This window comes from Oryctolagus cuniculus, chromosome 2 (genome assembly GCF_964237555.1).
Source record: "Oryctolagus cuniculus chromosome 2, mOryCun1.1, whole genome shotgun sequence".
NCBI classification, from domain to species: domain Eukaryota; kingdom Metazoa; phylum Chordata; class Mammalia; order Lagomorpha; family Leporidae; genus Oryctolagus; species Oryctolagus cuniculus.
In genome coordinates this window covers 140016017-140038504 of record NC_091433.1, presented here as the reverse complement: position 1 = coordinate 140038504, position 22488 = coordinate 140016017, and the positions used below count along the sequence as shown (strand labels likewise).

Below are 22488 nucleotides of genomic sequence, written 5' to 3'. Positions count from 1 at the left end.
TTCTTGTTTATGGCTGAGTAGTATTTTATCATATATCTATACCACAATTTCTTTTATTTATTTATTTATTTTTGAAAGACAGAGTTAGAGAGGGAGAGACAGAGAGAGATTGTCTATCCACTGATTCATATTCCTAATGGCTGCAATGGCCAGGGCTGGACCAGACTGAAGCCAGAAGCCAGGAGCTTCTTCCTGGTCACCCATGTGGGTGTAGAGGCTCAAGCACTTGGGCCAATTTTCACTGCTTTCCCAGGTGCAGTAGCAAGGAGCTGGATTGGAAGTGGAACACCTGGGAATTGAATTGGTGCCTATACAGGATGCTGGCACTGCAGGCCATGGCTTAACCCACTATACAAGAGTGCCCACTCCTACCACAATTTGTTTATCCAGTCATCAGCTGATGGACATCAGGGTTAGTTCCATATCTTAGCTATTATGAATTTAGCTGCTATAAACATGGGGAGTACAGGTAACTTTTTCTTATGCTGCTTTTATTTCATTTGGGTAAATTCACAGGAGCGGAATGGCTGGGTCGTATGATAGCTCTAGTTTTAGATTTCTGAGGAATCTCCTGAGTGTCTTCCATAATGGTTGTACTAGTTTGCATTCCCATTACCATTGTATTAGGGTACTTTTTTGATTTTTGGATGATAGCCATTCTAACAGGTAAGGTGAAACCTCATCATATTTTTTATTTACATTTCCTTGATGACTAGTGATCCTGAGCATCTTTTCATGTGTCTATTGGTTGTTTATATTTCATACTTTGAAAAATGTCTGTTCCATATCCCTAGCCGGTTTTCTTAACTGGATTTTTGTTGTTGTTGAGTTTCTTGAGATTTATATATTCTTATTAATCCTTTAGTAGATATATAGCTTGCAGATGTTTTTTCCGATTCTGTTGGTTGCCCCTTCGTTGTTGAGTTTTTTGTTTTGTGTTGTTTTGTTTTTGCAGAAGCTTCTTAGCTTGTTGTAATCCCATTTATTTTTTCCTTTATTTCCTGTGCTTCCAGGATCTTATCCAAGAAGTCTTTACCTATGTCAATGCCTTACAGTGTTTCCCCTATGTTTTCCTTTAATAATTTGATGGTTTCAGGTCATAGATTTAGATCCATGATCCATTGTGAGTTGATTTTTGATTAGGGTATAAGGTAGGGGTTTTGTTTCATACTTCTGCATGCAGAAATCCAATTTTCCCCAACACCATTTGTTGAAGAGATTGTCCTTTCTCTAAGGAGCGATTTTATCTCATTTGTCAAAGATTAGTTGGTCATAGTTGTGTTGATTAATTTCTGGGGTTTCTAATCTGTTGCATTGGTCAGCATGTCTATTCTTGTGCCAGGACCAGGCTCTTTTAATTATAACTGCCCTGTAGTATGTCTTGAAATGTAGTGTTGTGATGCCTCCATCTTCATTTTTATTGTTTAGGATTTCTCTGAAGTATATGATACTGGATTAAATTTCAGAGATATTTAGTCCTCACAGAATCCCATTAAATCCTGTATTTGTCTGAGTCCCCCCCCCCCCCCTTTATCTTAGCAGAGCAGTTATTTCATCTGTTTCTGGGGCAGCCATCTGACTTTTTACATACAAATGAAGTAATTAACAGTTAGGTGTAGGCATTGTAGCACAGCAAGTTAAGCCATTGCTTGAGATGCCTATGTGCTGTATTGGAGTGCCAGTTCAAGTCCAGTCTACCCCACTTCTGAGCTAACTTCCCACCAATAAAACTGAAAAGCAATGAATGAAGGCCCAAATACTTGGATTCCTGTCACCCCCTTGGAAGACTGCATGGAGTTCCAGGCTCCTGGCTTTGGCCTGGCCCCTGTCCCAGCTATTGCAGGCATTTGGGGAATGAACCAGCAGATGGGAAATCTCTCTCTCTCTCCTCTCAAATAAATAAATAAATTTTTAAAATTACAATAGAAATTAAAATATGTCCTGAGATTGCTGCTATTAATCATTATAATGAAGCACAGCTTACAAATATGCAGCATTGTTAACCAAAGGAAGTTTTCATGTAAAAATGTGGCTATTTCTTCTTTGAATAATCAACATATGTTTACTTAATACAATTTATACAATTTGGCAAATAAAATAAAAACATTTTGTTCTGTAAAAATATATCTCAATCTTGAAAATATATAATGACTATTAAATTGTTTATAGTCTTCTTGTTTATGCATTGTTTGTTTTGCGGTGAGTTGCTCAGCCTATTTGAGCCTTGTCTAACATGTAGTTAGACATGTAGTTAATAGTAAGTAGTTAATAATAAGTAATAGGATTGTTGCAAGTATTTTTATTAGACATATTCAGCTCTTTGTATTATTTCAAACAATGGCTTACAAAGTGGAATGTGTGGCCCTCCCCATAGAGCGCCCAGGACAGTGAGTTGGGAATTAGAAGAAGATAGTATTCAAACTTACATATTGAAGACAGCGCCGTGGTGCAGTGGGTTAATCCTCTGCCTGCAGCGCCAGCATCCCATATCGGCGCCGGTTCTAGTCCCGGCTGCTCCTTTTCCAATCCAGCTCTCTGCTATGGCCTGGGAAAGCAGTAGAAAATGTCCCAAGTGTTTGGGCTCCTGTACCCGTGTGGGAGACCAGGAAGAGGCTCCTGGCTCCTGGCTTCGGATTGGTGCAGTTCCGGCCATTGCAACCAATCGGGGAGTGAACCAATGGAAGGAAGACCTTTCTCTCTGTCTCGCCCTCTCACTGTCTGTAACTCTACCTCTCAAATAAATAAATAAAAATCTTAAAAAAAAACATATATTCACATTTTCATCTAAAATTATGGACGAAACTAAGTTTTACTACTAGAGTTTAATATACAGTTTAATATGGGTCCTTTACTCATTGTTCATATTATAGGTCACATCAGGTAGAGGTTGGATAGTATCCTGTGAATGAGTGGGAGTTTGAGATATAGAGGTGCTAGTATTTGCTACCTTTTATTTTCTTATACCTTACACTCATGTGATAGCACCATTCAGGGCAGATATATGATAAGAGTGGAGGATTCACATCTGTCCTTTTCAGACAGTTATGGATGTTCTTCTTCGATACTATATCCAACTCACAAGTGGTGGTTTCTTAAAGGTTTGTGTAGAATCTGTAACCATATCAATGAGCTTTTCAAATTCTTATATTAAACATAAATTGTATTGACTTGGCATATTTTCCTAAGCTTCTACTTCCACTGTCCAGAACTATGTCAGGTAGCTTTGCTACACATCCTTTGTTACAAGATGAATTAGGAAAAATGAATACATTGCCATTCCTTTCCTACTTCTTAGAAACAGCAGGCATGAAAATAGATATTGGGCTAGCCAGCCTACAGTGTCTGCTGGAGGAATGTTTCAGTCATATTATTTTCCTGCTAAAAACAGTCTCTGTCACCTAAAAACTCTCATATCTATGCATGTTAAACTTGAAAAAAGAATTTTCTAGACCAATTTAAAATACAAATAAAAATTACAAATGGGTTTTAAACTCTAACTTATTGGTATCAGGGAATAGACATTTACTAACTGCATATCAACGAAAGTCTTTTGCATAATTGGTAGATGGTATGGAAAAATGAGAATCCTGATTTAGTAAGCACAGTGATCTACTTTTTGCATTTAGATTTGGGTTATCTCTGTGATGCATCTATTTTAGCTTTGACAGTCACTCAAACCGGATATCAAAATCTATACTTAAGTACTAGTCCTTTAAAGAAATATGCTTTCATTAATGTCCCTAATGTGTCTCAAGAAAAATAAATAGGCACCTTTGTAAGTTATGAGATTGGTGTGGTGTAGTAGTCAGTATTCTCCATGGTAGTAATTAAATGAAAATAAAGAGATCTACAATGTTAAAGTGTTCTAGCTGATTAACAGAGCAATGTATCCAGCCAGAATGGCCGTAATGTTATGGATAAATAAGCAGGGCCAAAAAAAAAAAAGACCCACAAAACCCTGAAAAAACACAGTATATCTTATCCTTAACTTCTGTAAGCCATGGTTTTTTGATAACTCAGTTTTCTCAACAGGCTGATATATTTCAATTTTTTAAAAATACACTAGTGTTAATTTTGAGTTGGCAGAGATAACCTAACCAGTTACCATTATATTTGGTACTAAGGGATATACCTTTCAATAAAGCTATTGAAATGCAAACAAAACAAACCCAAACCAATATATCACATTTTTTTAAAATACTGAGGGAAAAGGATTTTTATACCATTAATCAAAATTAAGCCACAATTGCCAATTTAATCTTTATCTCTTCTTTGTAAGTTTCCATTTGGATATATACTTTATAATATATATATAATATACAGTTGAACGTGAATATAATAGGTAAATGTATGTGTATCTGTATGAATATATTTCTCCTTTTTTTCTGATACTGGCAAACAATGAAAAGTCGGAGATTTATAGCTTCAGTACTGTTATGGAATTTACATTTGTTTCTTCCATAAATTTAATGGCCAAATATTCAATGCAGACAATTGCTCCCCTCCCCCCCAAAAAAAAGTTTCCTGCCATCTAGACCTGACCCCTTCAGCTACTTTGACTACATGGAAGTAGTTAGCATTTCCAGTTCTGTCTTAACCATCCCATCCAGTTAATAATTATTTTCAACCTTTTCTTTATTAACTCACAGGCACAATTTGAACCAAGATTATGATCCAATTAGAATGTACTTATTAAATAACTAAACATTTGATAGCATATATAGCTATTGTTTTGTGATTTTTTTCTTGTGAATCTTGGTGGAATTTATCAATCATATAAAAAGGTAACAATTATTTATAGCTAATACCTGTGCACTCATCTTTCAGCTTGATATAAAAGAAATAGTTTTACATATTCATAGTTACATCTTAAAGTGTAATTAAAAGTGTAATTTAAAAGTTGTTTTAGAGAATTATTTATTTGAAAGGCAGACTTAGAGGAAGGGAAAGAGAGAGAAGGGAGAGAGAAAGAGATCTTCCATTTGCTGGCTCACTCACCAAATGGCAGGAGCCTGGAACTCCATCTGGATATCCCATGTGGGTGACTCTAACCTAACTACATGGGTCATCCTCTGCTGCTTTCCTAGGTGTGTTAGCAGGAAGCCAGATAGTAAGTACAGCAGCTGGGTCTCAAACTGACTCTCATGTGAGTTGCTGGCCTTGCAAGCAGCTTAACCTGCTGAGCCACAACACCCCCCCACACACTTTTAATTTTGAAATACTGTAATGTTCTAAGTATATTATGTGCTCCATCTGTGCTAATGATTGATAATAATTAGCTCACATATTTTCTATTGTTAAGAGATACAAACATGGGTAATCACAGAACCTCAGGCTATATACTTTCTGGTGAGGAGTGGCTGGATGCCTTCCTACTGTAAACGGCAAAAGATAACTGCATTCTCCCCCTGGAAACTCATCAGCCGTACTTCCATATTGACACTGTTACCTTATTACATCTCCCCATTTATTTTTGGCTACATCCATTGTCATAAGGTTGGCAGAAACCATGCGTGTCTTATTCACTTAATACATTTCAGGGGTGGGAAGGCAGGTTTGGTGGGGAAGAACCACTATAAATCAAAAGCTGTACTTACGAAATTTATATTTATTAAATAACAGCTTTCTATAAAAATTTCAAAGACAAATAACCTACATATTCAATTTTAATAAAAGATGAGCCGATGATCTTTTAGAGACCCTTCTCACTGGTGAACCTATCATATCTCCTGATGATGTTTTGCTAATTTTTCACTGAAGACAATAAAAACCTTTGGAGTTACTTAGTAGTTTCTAAAATGTAAATTAGAGACCACAGAAGAGTGGCTACTGTTTAATGTTTTGCATCCCCCAAAATGTAGTTAACACCCACTCAAGACATGCTTAAACTTGGTTGGTAATTGCAATTGAGCAGGAAAATATTTTGACAGTTTCCAACTGTTGTGTACTTGTTAATCATTTGGTGACAAATGCAATTTGGTGAGGTTTTTGTGTGTGTGTGTTTGTGACATAAAGTAACTAGTATGTCACAGTAAGTATTAATATGAAGTGTTGCACCTTTGAGTTACCTTTACATTTCACCAAAGGTGGGGAAATAGTTCCTTTAAAAACACTGCAATTTGTGTGAAACTTGTTATGTTTTTGTGCCTCTACTTTTCATTACAAGCTTTTACTTGTCATTTAGTAAAGTATAAGCATACAATACTTAATTTGTAATCTGAACAGGGTGTTTGACTTTACTGAGTAAGTGAATTCAGTGGCAAAATAAATCAAACTGCTTGGCATAAATGTAGGATTACAAAGAGGAGTGGGATAGATTTTTGTTACACATTTTTATCCTTTTTATAACAACAAAACTAATAAGCTAATTTCAGCAATATGGCAATTCCTAGAAAGAGTTTCAAACCTTTTAAATCAAGGCAGTTTGCCTGTTTATGTAGAATAGTAGAGCTAAACCATTTTAAAATCTCTCTATCAAACATATAGACTTGCCCTGAGTGTTAAATACATGTGTGCCATTTTATGTGGAATTTATGTTTCATTTTTCCTTATTCTAATAATTGTAAACAAAAGTATGTATTGAATCAACATACTATTTGAACTTTTCTTGGCTTTTTACCTTTATCATTTTTCTCAGATGAGAATACTAAATATGGTGAAAGTATCCATCTTCCCTAGATATTTTACAGATTTTATGTAACCATACCAACATGCAAACAGGATTGATCTTGAGATGGTATGAAAATAATTCAGAACTTAATTTTAAATGTTTGAAGATTTTTTGTTTAAAAAAATTCAGAAAATTTGAGGCTTGATTAATCCTATAAAAGATTAAAATAGAGTATAAAATAACAATGTATTGATAAAAACAGTAGGTAGTTCACTGAAGCAAGATGTGTAACCCAGAAGTAAACATGATCTCTTTCAAATACACATATTTATATAGTTACACATTAGCTTAATGTACAATAAAGGAAGCATCATAAAACAATGAAATGTTATTCAGGAAATAATGTTGATAGAACAACTTAGAACCTTAATACATACCATTCACCAAAATGTATTATAGACACATGAAAGCATTAAATAAAAAAAATTTTTTTAATTCTTTTAAAGATTTATTTGTTTGTTTGAAAGACAAAGTTACAGATAGGCAGAGGCAGAGGGAGGGTATCTTCCATCTACTGGTTCACTCCCCAAATGGCTGCAGTGGCTGGAGCTATGCTGATCTGAAGCCAAGAGCCAGGAGCTTCCTCCGGGTATCCCAAGCGGATGCAGGGGCCCAAGCACTTGGGCATCTTCTGCTTTCCCAGGCCATAGGAGAGAGCTGGATTGGAAGTGGAGCAGCTGGGACTCTAACCAAGCCCATATAGAATGCTGGCACTGCAGGCAGTGGCTTTACCTGCTACACCACAGTGCTAGCCCCCAAATTATTCTTTTCAAAAAGAAAAGGAATACAACTTTGTATTTATGACCTTTCTTCATGAAAAATAACTTTATAAAACAAAAGAAACAAAAGGTATGACAGAAGATAGATAAATTGAACTTTATAAATTCTAAAATGGTTAAAAAGAGAGGTGAATATTTGGCTTAGCAGTTAAAACACTGATTTAAGACACCTTCATCACACCTAAGTATACCTATGTTTGATACCCAGCTCTGGCATCTGAATCCAACTAATGAATTCCCTGGTAGGTGGTTGATTTCCACCCACGTGAGAGACATGGATTTAGTTTCTGGCTCTTGGCTTTGGCCTCTGCCCAGTCTTTAGCTGTTGTTGGTGTTTGAGGAGTGAACCAGCAGAAGGGGGTTCTCTCTCTGCTTCTCAAACAAATAAATACATGAGAATATGTTCCCAGTGATGTTTAAAAAAAAAGATAGGTAAGGAAGGTATATTTACAGGAAATAGATAAAGAAATAATAACTATACACATACACACACACACACAGAAGTATTCTTCAAAAAGTTCATCTGTGGGGTCGGCACTGTGGCACAGAGGGTAAAGTCATCGCCTGCAGTGCTGGCATCCCATATGGGTGCTGGTTCAAGTCTCAGCTGCTCCACTTCCGATCTGTCTCCCTGCTAATGTGCATAGGAAAGCACATAGGCCCAACTGCCTAGGCCCCTTTGCCCATATGGGAGACCCAGAAGAAGCTCCTAGCTCCTGGCTTTGGATAGCTCAGCTCTAGCCTTTACAGCCATTTGAGGAGTAAACCAGCAGATGGAAGATCTCTCCGTCTCTGTGTCTGTCTCTCCCTCTGTAACTCTGTCTTTCAAATAAATAAATCTTTTTAAATAGTTCATCTACAAAAGAATATTTAAAAAACAATATTTTGGGACAAGTGTCTGGCACCCTTGGGAAGCCTGCATCCCAAATCAGAATGCCTAGTTCAAGTCCTGTCTATTGTATTTCCAATCCAGCTTCCTGCTAATGTATGCCCTGGGAGGCATCAAGTGATAACTTAAGTAATTGGGTCATTGTCCCTCACGTGGGAGACCTGAACTAAGTTCCCAACTCCCATCTTCAGCAGATTGAACCAGTAGATTGAAGATCTCTTTGTCTCTCTGCCTTTCAAATAAAAAATGAAAGTAAATAAACTGTGTATTTTTAAATGTTTATATTGGTGCAAAAAAGTTTTCAAGTTCATGTGTAATTTTTTTCCTAATGTGCATTTCCCATGTACTTTTTGAGGATCTGTCATGTGCATGCATTTCAAAAATTTTTGTATCAAAATAAATTTATCTTTTTAATTTTGATTTATTTATATGAAGGACAGAGATGCAACAGCTAGGGCTGGGCCAGGCCAAAGCCCAGAGCTAAGAACTCAATCTGAGTCTCCCACTTGGCATAGACCAAACTACCATAGCCATCATCTGCTGCCTTTCTGGGTATATGTTACCAGGAGGCTGGAATCCAAAGCAGAAATCCAGAACTTAAGTCCTGGCACTCTGATGGGATGTGGGTGGCCCAGATGATGTCTTAACCACTTTGCCAAATGCCACCCCAAACTTATTTTTTAATGCCATTCTCCATGAGGTGTTTTTTTTTTTTTAATTTGACAGGTAGAATTATAGACAGTGAGAGAGAGAGAGACAGAGAGAAAGGTCCTCCTTCTGTTGGTTCACTCCCCAAATGGCTGCTACGGCTGGAGCTGCACCGATCCGAAGCCAGGAGCCAGGTGCTTCTTCCTAGTGCAGCCCTGACTGTTGGCAGGCATTTGGAGAGTGAATCAGTTAATGGGAGGTATTTGTCTGTCACTGTCTATCTGCCTTGCAAATAAATAAGAATTTAAAGGGCCAATGTTTTTTCTTTTCTCCTTTGTTTATCTTTCTCCCTCTTCTCCACCCTTGGAAGCCAGATAGTGAAGGCTGGAATATTCAAAAGCAACTGCATATATGTGTATGGGGAACACAGAAGGATGTGCAAAACACCTTAAGTTTATACCTCATGCTGATCCTTTGAACAAAGACTGCCTATAACAATTGAAAAAAAAAATCTGAAGCAGAAGACTTTGATTTCCAGAGTTAACACATTGTTAGATGTAAATGTCCAGCTTTCAACAAAAATAAATAAATAATGACACAACATACAAAGAAACAGGAAATTTTTGTTTAGAAAGCTTTTATTTAATAAATATAAATTTCATAGGTACAGCTTTTGCAATATAATAGTTCTTCCCTCCATACCCACCCTCCTACCCTCACTCCCGTCCCACCTCCTACTCCTTCTCCATCCTTCATTAAGATTCATTTTTATTTATCTTTATATACAGAAGACCAACTCTATACTAAGTAAAGAAATCAACAGTTTGCACCCACACAGACACACAAAGTATAAAGTACTGAAACAGGAAAACTGAATCAAAGAACCTAGAGGAGCTGTCTTTGAGAAACATCTAATGGCAGATCTTACTAGGTAGAGATTTTTAAACAATAGATTCTCAGAGAACTAAAGATGTTGAAAGTATAAAGAAAAGAATGGCAAATAAAAATAGCAACAAAGTGAAAGAAAACTTGAAAAAGTTCTGGAACTGGAAAGTAAAAGTACTGAAATGAAAAATTCACTAGAGGAATTCAAAGTTAAATTTGAGCAGGCAGAAGAATCAGCAAACTTGAACATAGGACTATGAATATTATTACTTTTCTTGCAGTTTACTCAAAAGATGAACAAAAATATTTTATCCCTTACCAATATTACACAAAATCTGTATTCTACTTTTGAAATAGTCTATTGTTGACATTAAGGCTCAAATTTAAAACAGCCATAATAATTTCACTTAGTTTTAGTTAGTTTGACCACATAAGATTCTTCTAAAAGATTTATTTATTTATTTGAAAGAGTTACAGAGACAGAGGGGGAGACAGACAGACAGACACACACACACACACACACACACAGAATCTTCCATTCTATTTGTTGGTTGACTTCCAAAATGCCCACAACAGCCAGAGCTGTTCTTGGCCAAAGCTAGGAGCCAAGAACTCTGTCTGGATCTCCTTCATGGGTGGCAGGGTCCCAGGCACTAGAGTCATATTTCACTGCTTTACTGGACACATTATCAGGGAGCTGGATCACAAGTAGAGCGGCTGGGACTCAACTGTTGCTCATGTGGCATGTTAACATTGCAGGCAGCAGCTTGACACTCTCTGCTGTAATGCTGGCCCCAGATTATTTATTTATTTATTTATTATTTTTTGGACAGGCAGAGTGGACAGTGAGAGAGAGACAGAGAGAAAGGTCTTCCTTTGCCGTTGGTTTACCCTCCAATGGCCACTGAGGCCGGCGTGCCGCGCTGATCTGAAGCCGGGAGCCAGGTGCTTCTCCTGGTCTCCCATGGGGTGCAGGGCCCAAGCACTTGGGCCATCCTCCACTGTACTCCCTGGCCACAGCAGAGAGCTGGCCTGGAAGAGGAGCAACTGGGACAGAACCAGCACCCAGACCGGAACTAGAACCCGGTGTGCCGGCACCGCAAGGCGGAGGATTAGCCTATTGAGCCACGGTGCCGGCCTGGCCCCAGATTTTTAAAAATGACTTATTTATTCACTTATTCAAAAGGCATAGTAACAGAGAGACAGAGATCTTCTATCAACTGGTTCACTTTCCAAATACCCACAACACCTAGGTCTGGGCCAGGCTGAGCCAGGAGCCCGGAACTCCATTTGGGTTTCCCACCTCAGAGGCAGGGGCCCAAGTACTTTGGTCATCATCTACTGTCTTCCTTAGGTACATCATTTGGGAGCTCAATCAGAAGTAGATCAGCCAGAACTTGAACTGGCACTCCAAAATGGAATGCTGGCATTGCAAGTGGCAGCTTAACCTGCACCACAACACTGGCCCCAACCATTTGAGATTTTTAACTCTTTTCCCAACTCTGTATCCATTTATTTTTATGCATAACATTCTTTCCTTTGTTTCTTAATTTAAATCAGTATTTAAATTACCATTTTAAAAAGTTTATTTATTTGAAAGGTAGAGCAAGAGAAAGGTCTTCCATCTGGTAATTCACTCTTAAAATGCCTACAACAGCCAAGACTGGGCCAGATGGAAGCCAGGATCCTGGAAATCCATCTTGATTTACCAAGGGGGTGGCAGAGACTCAAGTACTCAAGTAGCCATCCTCTGCTGCCTCCTAGGATACGTGTTAGCAGAAAGCTGGACTGGAAGCTGAAGCAAGACTCAGTCCCAGGCATTCTGATATGGGGGTGCCAGTATCCCAAGTGGCAGCTTAAACTCCTATGCCACGGTGCTCACCCCTAGTAACCTCTGAAGTAAATAAAACTGCTTTTACTGGAATGAAAATCACATTCTGATCTATTTCTACAAAAACATATTTTTTCTACATATATTTTCTACAAAAACATATTTATATTTTATATGCAGAATTATTTTCCTTAGTAGTTTTAAATGCATATATTAATTAAAATTTTAATCCCTAACATTATTGTATAAACTATACAGGGCCATATTTTAGCTCATTTTGAGCTGTTGAGTTGTATGGTGACAAGACTAGGTGATTAGGTATGGACCACTCTGTCATGTAAGATATAGGATCTTCTAACAGCTTGTATACATAGCTGTCAGATTCCCCCAAGCGGCACGCTTGTTTATAAAAATCAGACTAAACACAAGGAAAGTGACGCATTTGTTTTCAGAGGCGTTATATTTTGTTCATAGGCCTCCAAGTCTAGGTGCAGTTCACCAAGCAGGAGTACATTTAAAAAAAAATTATTTATTTGAAAGAGTTACACAGAGAGAGGAGAGGCAGAGAAAGCGAGAGAGGTCTTCCACTTGATGGTTCACTCCCCAACTGGCCCATATGGGATGCCGGCGCTTCAGGCTAGGGTGTTAACCCACTGCGCCATAGCACCGGCCGCAGGAGTACTTTTTATAATAAATAAAATGCCTGTGACATAACTGACATTGTCTCTTTTTTAAAAAGATTTTATTTATTTATTTGAGAGGGAGAGACAGAGATAAAGGTCTTCCTTCTGTTGGTTCACTCCCCGGATGGCCACAATGGCTGGAACTGCACTGATCCGAAGCCAGGAGCCAAGTGCTTCTTCCTGGTCTCCCATGGGTGTGCAGGGGCCCAAGCACTTGGGCCATTTTCTACTGCTTTCCCGGGCTATAGCAAAGAACTGGATCAGAAGTGGAGCAGCTGGGACTAGAACTGGTGCCCATATGGGATGCCGGCGCCGGAGGTGGAGGATTAACCTACGGCACCACGGTGCCAGCTCCCAACATTTTCTATTTATCGTAATCCAGTATATGTCCATGGAAATGGTTTAAGAAAAGGTAAATTTGGCCGTTGCCACGACTCAATAGGCTAATCTTCCCCCTGCGGCGCCGGCACACCGGGTTCTAGTCCCGGCCTGGGCGCTGGATTCTGTTCCAGTTGCCCCTCTTCCAGGCCAGCTCTCTGCTGTGGCCAGGGAGTACAGTGGAGGATGGCCCAAGTGCTTGGGCCCTGCACCCCATGGGAGACCAGGAGAAGCACGTGGCTCCTGGCTTCGGATCAGCGTGGCATGCTGGCCTCAGTGGCCATTGGAGGGTGAACCAACGGTAAAAGGAAGACCTTTCTCTCTGTCTCTCTCTCTCTGTCTCTCTCACTGTCCACTCTGTCTGTAAAAAAAAAAAAAAAAAGTAAATTTAAGGTTTAGGCCTGTTGGCTCACTCTTTGTCTCTGTAAAATCTTTGTGTCTTTCAAAATTTAATCTTCTAATCCATGACTATGGTGTTTCTCCCCTTTTTAAAGTTCCTTTTGTCATAAAGCTGATAGCTTTTTTAATAATCATGCATATTATTTGTCAATTTATTCTTAAGTACATTCATGTGCCATATAATGATATTTCTGTCAAGGGTGTACCACATATATGACAGTATTTCCACAAGATTATAATGGAACTGAAAAATCCTATTGCCTAGTGACATCATAGCCAACCTAATATTGTAGCACAACACATGACTCGATATTTATGGCAGTGCTGGTATAAATCTACTGTACTGCCTTTCATATAAAAATATAGCACATAAAATTGTGATACATAATACTTGATAATAAACAATTGTTATTGTTTATTATACTATACTTTTTCATCATTATTTGAGTGTACTTCTGTGTAAAAAAAGGAAATTAGTGGTGATTATTGCTCACCAATTAGATATGTCCCAGTTGATCATAGCAAATGTCTTTTCAAACAAGAGCAAGGTAATGGGAGCTGTTAAAGGAACTGCTTCAGGGGCCGACGCTGTGGCATAGTGGGTGGAGCCACTGCCTGTGGCTTATGGGCACCAGTTCAAGTCCCAGGTGCTCCACTTCCTATGGCCAGGGAAGGTGGTGGAGGATGGCCCAAGTTCTTGGGCCCCTGCATCTGTGTGGGAGACCTAGAGGAGGTTCCTGGCTCTTGGCTTCAGATTGGTGCAGCTCCAGCTGTTGCTGCCACCTGGGGAGCAAACCAGTGGATGGAGGGCCTCTCTCTCTTTCTCTCTCTCTCTGCCTCTGCGTTTCTCTGGCTCTGCCTTTCAAATAAATAAATAAAATTTTTTTTAAAAAAGGATCTGCTTCAATAAAGACTATGAGTCCAACAAAACTTTGAGAAAGGCCACATAAGTTATGAAGAATGATCTGTGTGGTGTTCATACAAGGACAGTATCACCAAGCAACACATGACTGTATCTGAGTTTTTTAAAAATTATTTATTTATTTGAGAGGCAGAGAGACTGAGTCCATCTACTGTTTTACTTCCCAAGATGCCCATGACTTGGGAGGCCAAAGCCACGAACTTAATCCAGGTCTCTACATGGGTAGCAGGAACTCAAGTACTTGAGCCATCCATCATCTGCTTCCTCCCATGGTGCACAATAACAGGAAGCTGGACTAGAGTAACTGGGACTCTAACCAGATGCTCAGATATGGGTTATGGGCACCCCAAACATCCACTTAACTGCTGTGCCAAATGCTTTCCCCATTCCTATTTTAATGTAGATGGGAGTTCCCCCCAATATTAATTACAGTTTAATCTTTCTGAATGGTATTACAATAACCAAACTGGGGTAGCTGTTTGGCTTAGTAGCTAAGATGTCCACCTTTCCTATCAGAGAACTGGATTCATGTACCAATGCTAATGCCTTCCATGGAAAGCAGCAAGAATGGCTCAGGTAGTTGGGTCCCTCATGTCCACATGGAAGACCTGAATTGAGTTTCCAGCTCCCAGCTTTTCCTGACCCAGCTCCTGTCCTTGGCAGACGTTTGGGAGGTGAACCAGCAAATGCAGTGTCTCTCCCCACCTCCTACCACCATTCAAAAAGTGAATAAGAAAGCCTGAGTTCAGTTCTGCCATGAGAATAAAGTGAGATGAATTAAGTGAAAGCATTTTGAAAAAAAAAATAAGACAAGTACAGATAAAACTATTCTTGCTGTTCTCATCACTGCTGTTATTTGGGGCTCACTGAATGCTAAGATTTATCCAAAGTTGCCTCAACCATGAAGAAGCTATGATGGGGGCCAGCACTGTGGCACAGCCGGTTAAAATCCCAGCCTGCAGCACCAGCATCCCATATGAGCACTGGTTCAAGTCCTGGCTGCTCCACTTCTGATCCAACTCTCTGCTATTGCCTGGGAAAACAGTGGATGATGGCACAAGTTCTTGGGCCCCTGCCCAGTGTGGGTAAACAAGAAGAAGCTTCTGGCTCCTGGCTTCAGATTGGTCCAGCTCCCACCATTTCGGCCATTTGGGGAGTGAACTATCGGATGGAAGACACCTCTCTCTCTCTCTCTCTCTCTCTCTCTCTCCCTCTCCCTCTCCCTCCCTCCCTCCTTCCCCCATCCTCCCTCTCTCTCTCTCTTTCTCTATGTATGTTTGTGAAGTGTGTGTCTACTGCTCTCTGTAACTGTCAAATAAATAAACTAAATCTTAAAAAAAAAATCTTTAATGAAGATAAGATGTTGCTGAGGCTTTTGCTAGTCTCAAGAAATTTATACTTTCTACTGAGGTCCTAAAGCTGCATTATCTTGAGAATGAACTTCATGTTGTTTAAGAGCACAGGCTTTGAAGTAGGGATAGTTTGATAACAGATTCTAGCTCCTTTGCTTCCTGGTTAGTAACTTTGGTTTACTCGGCTGTAATTTATTTATTTATTTTTTTTTTTTTATTTTTTTTTTTTTACTCGGCTGTAATTTGGAAACAGCTGTACCTATCTCAAAGGAATTGTGAGATTTAAATGAGCTAATCTCTGTAAGTCTTAACATGATTGGGACTGGTGTTGTGGCATAGCAGGTAAAGCTTATACCTGTGGTGCCGGCATCACATATGGGTGCTGGTTCAAGTCTGGTTGCTCTACTTCCAATGCAAATCCCTGGCAATGCACTTGGGAAAGCAGCAGAGATGGCCTTTGGGCCCTCGGCACCTATGTGGGAGACCTGGAAGAAGTTCTTTGCTCCTGGCTTCAGACTGGCCCAGCTCCAGCTGTTGTGACCATTTGGGAAGTGAACCAGCAGTTGGAAGATTGGAAGATTCTCTCTCATTTTTATGAATTAATGAAAAATTAATAAGCTTTTTGTATAGCAGGAAGAACTGAACAGCAGAAAGAAGTAGCCACCAAAGAAAGATGTATTTTTCTCTAAAAGGAGGCAAGAACTTCCACTTTGCTTATGGCATTGTCTAACTACTGATGGAATTTGTGGATTCAAAAAGCTTCCATAGCCTAGGCAGCGCATGTCAGGAGCTTTGAGTGGTCACTAATGTCTTACATAAAAGTGTTAATTGTTAAATTATCAACTGGGGTCACTGTGCACTAACTCCCCATGCAGGACATCTGTCCTCAATGTGTTATATTATGAGAGTTAACTGTAAAACTAGTTATCAAACTAGTATGTGTGTGTGTGTGTGTGTGCAAATTGTTGAAATCTTTACTTAGTATAGAGTTGGTCTTCTGTGTACAGAGTTAATTAAAAATGAATCTTGGCCAGTGCCACGGCTCACTAGGCTAATCCTCTGCCTGCAGCGCTGGCACTCCCGGTTCTAGTCCCAGTTGGGGCGCCATATTCTGTCCCGGTTGCTCCTCTTCCAGTCCTGCTCTCTGCTGTGGCCCGGGAAGGCAGTGGAGGATGGCCCAAGTGCTTGGGCCCTGCACCCGCATGGGAGACCAGGAGGAAGCACCTTTCTCTCTGTCTCTCTCTCACTCTCACTCTCACTATCTCTCACTGTCTAACTCTGCCTGTCCAAAAAAAAAAAAAAAAAAAAAAAAGAATCTTAATGGAGAATGGGACTGGTGGGAAGGAAGGGAGGAGGAGGAGGAGGGGTGAAAGTGTAGGTGTGAGGGCAGATATAGTGGGGAGAATAACTATATTCCTAAAGTTGTACTTACGAGATTTGTATTCCTTAAAAAATAATTAACAACAAAAAAAAAAAGAACTGAACATATTGTAGTAAAAAAAAATCTAAAACATGCCATAAGAGAGGTGAAAATCAAAGGAATGTTGAAAAGGGCTCCCTGCTGAGAATTAAGAAAAGATTTCATGTAAAAGATAACACTTGTATTGAAATCTTGAAGGTAGAGTGGAACTGTAGGGCTGGTACTTGGGATAGAAGATACTCCAAGCAAAGGTGGAAATCAGTATGACAAAAGATAGGAGGTAGGGGAGCTGGGGTTTAGGCAGGAAAGCATAGTGATTTTAGAGAAAGATGAGCCTTCCTACTGGGTAAATTGAGAAAAAAAGTCTGGAATTTAGTTCCTAGAAATATTTTGATCATTTTGTATGTTTTTGAGAGCTATTAGAGACTTTAGCTGTTATTTATGAAAACCCATGCTATCACAGTGGTTCAGATAAGGGAGAATTTGGAAAAAGGAAGACCTGTTACAAAGGTTTTGCATTGGTTTGTAATAGTAGCTCAGAACTGCCCATGGATTAGCTAGTGAGAGATGATAAGTGAAGGAAGAATTCAAGGGTGATTCTGAGATTACAAGTCTAGAAAATTAGGATGGTGTCAGTGTCATTTGGAAACACAATGAAAATGAGAAGGTTGTAAGGAAAGAGTATAATTATGGTTTTGAACATATTGAGTTTGAATCCTTTATGGCAGGAAGGATAGCCAGCTGGAAATGTCAACTTGAGTAGTTTTAGCTATAAATATATATTTGGGAATCAGCTGCATAGAAGTGATAGTTGCAGTCCTGGGAGTGAATCAGCTCAAATTATGGAGAGAAAAAAGTATTTTTAAAAGATTTATTTATTTGTTTGAAAGGCACAGTGACATGGAGGGAGAGACACAGGGAGAATTTTCCATCTGGTTCACTCCCCAAATGCTCAGGACAGCCAGGATTAGCCCAGGCTGAAGCCAGGGACTCCACCTGGGCCTCCCACATGGGTGGCAGGGGCCTAAGCACTTGGCCATCATCCTTTGCTTTCCAGGTACATAAGTAGGAAGTTAGATCAGAAGCAAATTAGCTGGAACTCAAGCCAGGCACTCTGATACAGGATGCTAGCATCTCAAGCAGTGGCTTAGCCTTACTTCACTACAATGCCCGCCCCAGAAAAAAAAATTATTTAGAGCAATACCTAGAGGAATATGTGTCTGTGTCAGTGAGAGAAGGAAAGAAAGCAAAAGGGGGGCGGGGGGATACACTGTGATCAGAGGGCTGGAACATAAAAAATATAACTGAAATTTTTCATAGTTATTTAAAGTTAGGAAGTTTTACAACAAATTATTATTAGATTAAATCTTCTGAAAGAGATGCTGTTGCCATTGTTAGTAAGAATTAAGTAGGTGGCCTTATTAATTTCAACATGTTACTTGCTGTGTTAATAGAAATAATGCATTAAAATCATTTATATTTGAAAGTTCATGTCTATCTTTTATGGCCAGATTTTTGTGTCTTCTTTTCTTTAGGAAGAAGTAATTAAAAAGTCATTCAGAGTTGTTTTTTTTTTTTTTTCATCATGCTCATGGTAATAGATAACATTGCTAAGCATTGCAAGTGCCCCTGTTTTGCACATAGAATATCAAAGTATCAAGATTATTTTTTAGTTGAAGCTTCATTTTCATCACTAATCATCATGGAAATGTGAATCAGAACCACAATGAGGTATCATTTCAGTCCAGTAAAGATGGCATTATCAAAAAGACAGAAATATAACTAGGAATGTAAATTAGCATAGCCATTATGGAAAACAATATACAGGTTCCTGAAAAACTAGAAATGGAACTGCCATATGACCCAGCAATTCCACTACTGGGTGTACCTCCATAGGAAAAGAAATGAGTATGTCAAAGAGTTGTCTGCGATCTTGTGTTTATTGTAGCACTATTCATGATAGCCAAAATGTAGAATAATGAACTTTGGTGTTTATCAACAGATGATGAACGGATAAAGAAAGTGTGATGTATATACACGATATAATACTATTTAGACAAAAAAGAAAAGCAGATTCCATCTCGGGGCTGGCATTGTGGCACAGCAGGATAAGTCACTATTTGCAATGCTTGTGTTCCATATTAGAATGCCAGTCCAGCCCCTGGCTACTTTGTTTCCTGATCTATCTTTCTGCTAATGTGACAAGAAAGACAGTGAAAAATGCCCCAAGTACTTGGGTCCCTGTTACCCATATGGGAGAGCAGGAGTTCCTGGCTTATAGCTTTAGACTGACCAGATCTGGCTGTGTGGCCAATGGGGAATGAATCAATAGATTGAAGATCTCCCTCTCTCCCTCCCTCTTTCTCTGTTGCTGTTATCTCTCTCTCTTTCCCTCCTTTGTTGCTCTGCATTTAAAATAAATAAATCTTGTTAGAAAGATGGAACCTTGTTGTTTACAGCATGAGTGAGTCAAGAAGGCATGTAAAGTGAAATAAGGCTGGCACTGAAAGACATATTCTCACTTAACATGTGGAAGCTAAACAGGTCAATCTCATAGAATTAGAGGGTAGAATATTGCTTACCAGAGATTGGGAAGAATTGGGGTGGGGAGATAGAAAAAGGATGGCTAATGGTTACAGGAGAGCAGTTGGATAGAAGTAACTTCTAACATTCTGTAGCATGGTAGGGTACCCATGGTTTACAACAGTTGATTGGGCTGCTGCTGCGGCTCACTTGGCTAATCCTCCGCCTGCGGCACCGGTACCTCGGGTTTTAGTCCAGGATGGGGCACTGGATTCTGTCCCGGTTGCCCCTCTTCCAGTCCAGCTCTCTGCTGTGGCCCGGGAAGAAAGTGGAGGATGGCCCAAGTGTTTGGGCCCTGTACCAGCATGGGAGACCAGGAGGAAGCACCTGGCTCCTGGCTTCAGATTAGCGAGCAGGCCATAGCAGCAATTTGGGGGGTGAACCAACGGAAGGAAGACCTTTCTCTCTCTCTCTCTCTCTCACTGTCTAACTCTGCCTGTCAAAAAAAATAAATAAATAAAACAAAACAGTTCATTGTACAGTTTGAAATAATAGGTAGAAAGGATTTTGAATGTTCCAAGCACAAAGAAATAATATAAGTTTGAGGTGATAAATATGCCAATTACCCTGATCTGATCGTTTCATATTATATACATTATTGAAATATCACACTGTTCTTTATAAATATGTACACTAATTATGTGTCATTTTAAAACAACATTTTTTAAAGTTATGTTTGCAAAAAAAGAAAAAAACCTTTTCACCATTTTAAATTTTAAATTCTTGGCCTTTGAAATTTCCAAAAGAACCCCTAAAAATAAGGCTTCAGAGCTGACAATTCATTGATGGTAGTAATAATACAGTTAACATTTTCTGAATGGTTACTATTTGCTATACATTATGCTAATTGTTTTGTATGAATTAGTTCATTTAACAGTATTAATTAAATGCCTACTACGTTCATGGCACTAGGGATAGGTTCATAAATAAAACAAACTGCCTGCCTGCCACTACGTCTTTTTTTGAGTGAGAGCAGACAGGTAATTACCACTAAATATAGTAAGTAAATGGACCATAAGAAGATGCTAAGTACTGCTGGAAAAAAACAGAGCAAGAGTGTTTGGTTGAGTGATAGAAATGGGTTGTGTTTTAAGTAGGATGGTCAGAATAGGCCCAAAGGAAAAGGCTGCATTGGAGTTAAACCATCTAGATATCTGAGAGTACTAGGCAAATGGCGCAATCTGTGAAAGTACCCTAAGGTGGGAACATGTGTAAAGTGTCCCAGGAACAACAAAGAGATTAAAATGATCAAAGATGGGGCCAGCACTGTGGCGTAGTGGGTAAAGCCACTGCCTGTGGCGCCTGCATCCCATATGGGCATCAGTTCATGTCCTGACTGCTCCACTTCTTTTTTTTTTTTTTGACAGGCAGAGTGGACAGTGAGAGAGAGAGACAGCGAGAAAGGTCTTCCTTTGCCATTGGTTCACCTTCTAATGGCCGCCGCGGCCAGCGCACCGCGCTGATCCGATGGCAGGAGCCAGGTACTTATCCTGGTCTCCCATGGGGTACAGGGCCCAAGCATTTGGGCCATCCTCCACTGCACTCCCTGGCCACAGCATAGAGATGGACTGGAAGAGGGGCAACCGGGACAGAATCCGGCACCCCGACCAGGACTAGAACCCCGTGTGCCGGCACCGCAAGGCGGAGGATTAGCCTATTGAGCTGCGGCGCTGGCTCTGGCTGCTCCACTTCTGATCCAGCTCTCTGCTATGGCCTGGGTAAACAGTGGAAGATGGCCCAAGTCCTTGGGCCCCTGCACCCATGTGGGAGACCTAAAAGAAGCTCCAGGCTCCTGACTTTGAATTGGCCCATCTCTGGCCATTGTGGCCATCTGGGGAGTGAACCAGCAGATGGAAGACCTTTCTCCCTCCCTCTCCCTCTCTGTGTCTGTAACTCTGCCTCTCAAATAAATAAATCTTTAAAATGATCAAGGACAATGAACAAGGGCTGGCATTGTGCTGTGGTAGATTAAACCACCACCTGCAATGCCAGCATCCCTTATGGACATTCTTCTAATTCAAGCATTTGGGCCATCTTCTGCTGCCTTTCCTGTGCAAGTTAGCAGGGAGCTGGATCAGAAGTGAAGCTGCTGAGTTAGGAACCAATGCTCATAGGGTGCGGGCATTGCAGGCAGTGGCTTTTAATAAAGACAGTCCTTTAAATAAGAGAGTCTAAGCAAAATGTGTGTGTGCCTATTTCAGTGATCCTCTAGCTTATACACAGACCACTCAGCTTCCAGATTACATGGACTAGAAGGCTTTCAAGCCATATTGGGTCATTAGGTGAAAAGATACGTAATAGTTCATTTTAGATATGTTAGATTGATAGTTAAAAGAACTATCACTTATTAGAAAGTAAATTTACTATGTTGGGGGTTCCATTTTTTACCTACTTCTTTGTATTAAGTAGAATTGGTCCAAATTGTTCATTTTTATGATCCATGACATTTTCAGCATTAACTTTGTGGACATGATCATTTGAAGAATGGCACTTTGCTAGATTTGTGGTGGTTTACATAATAGTTTATCAATCTGACAATTAACTAAAAATGAATTACATATTTGATTTTTTTCTTAGTAATCTTCTGGAGAAGCGGTAAATGTGGGATAGAGGAGTGTAATTGTTTGGCACTAGCATGTTTTTGTCATGTGGGGGCATCATTGGTCTTTCCTAAGTAGCAGTGTGGTAAGAATGGTTTGCTTGTTAAGCTTAAATGATATTACTGGCAAATCAGTGTTCTCTTTTCACCTTATATTATAGGGCCACTATTTTATGTCTAAGTTTATTACTGTAACTAGAACTGTTAACTAATAATGAGATTTAAAATCCCAAAACATTTAGATTTCTCTATAGTTTTCAGTTGTATCAGCATCTAAAGTTATCATGATCATGTATTTGTTATTTGATAAAAGAAAATAATATGGTTTTATGAATAATAAAAGTTCAAAGCAAAGACTCTTACTATAGAGTCTTCATTTTACTACCATCATTATTGTGTTAAGTATATGAACAATGGAGAAGGTATATGCTTAGAGTTTAGCACACACAT

General features: G+C 39.5%; 1 protein-coding gene across 20 annotated transcripts in view; it reads left to right on the top strand.

Annotated features, from left to right (window-relative positions):
* Positions 1–22488, top strand: part of EHBP1 (EH domain binding protein 1) — a 383016-nt gene that overhangs the window by 232596 nt on the left and 127932 nt on the right. The gene's annotated exons all lie outside the window — the stretch shown is intronic.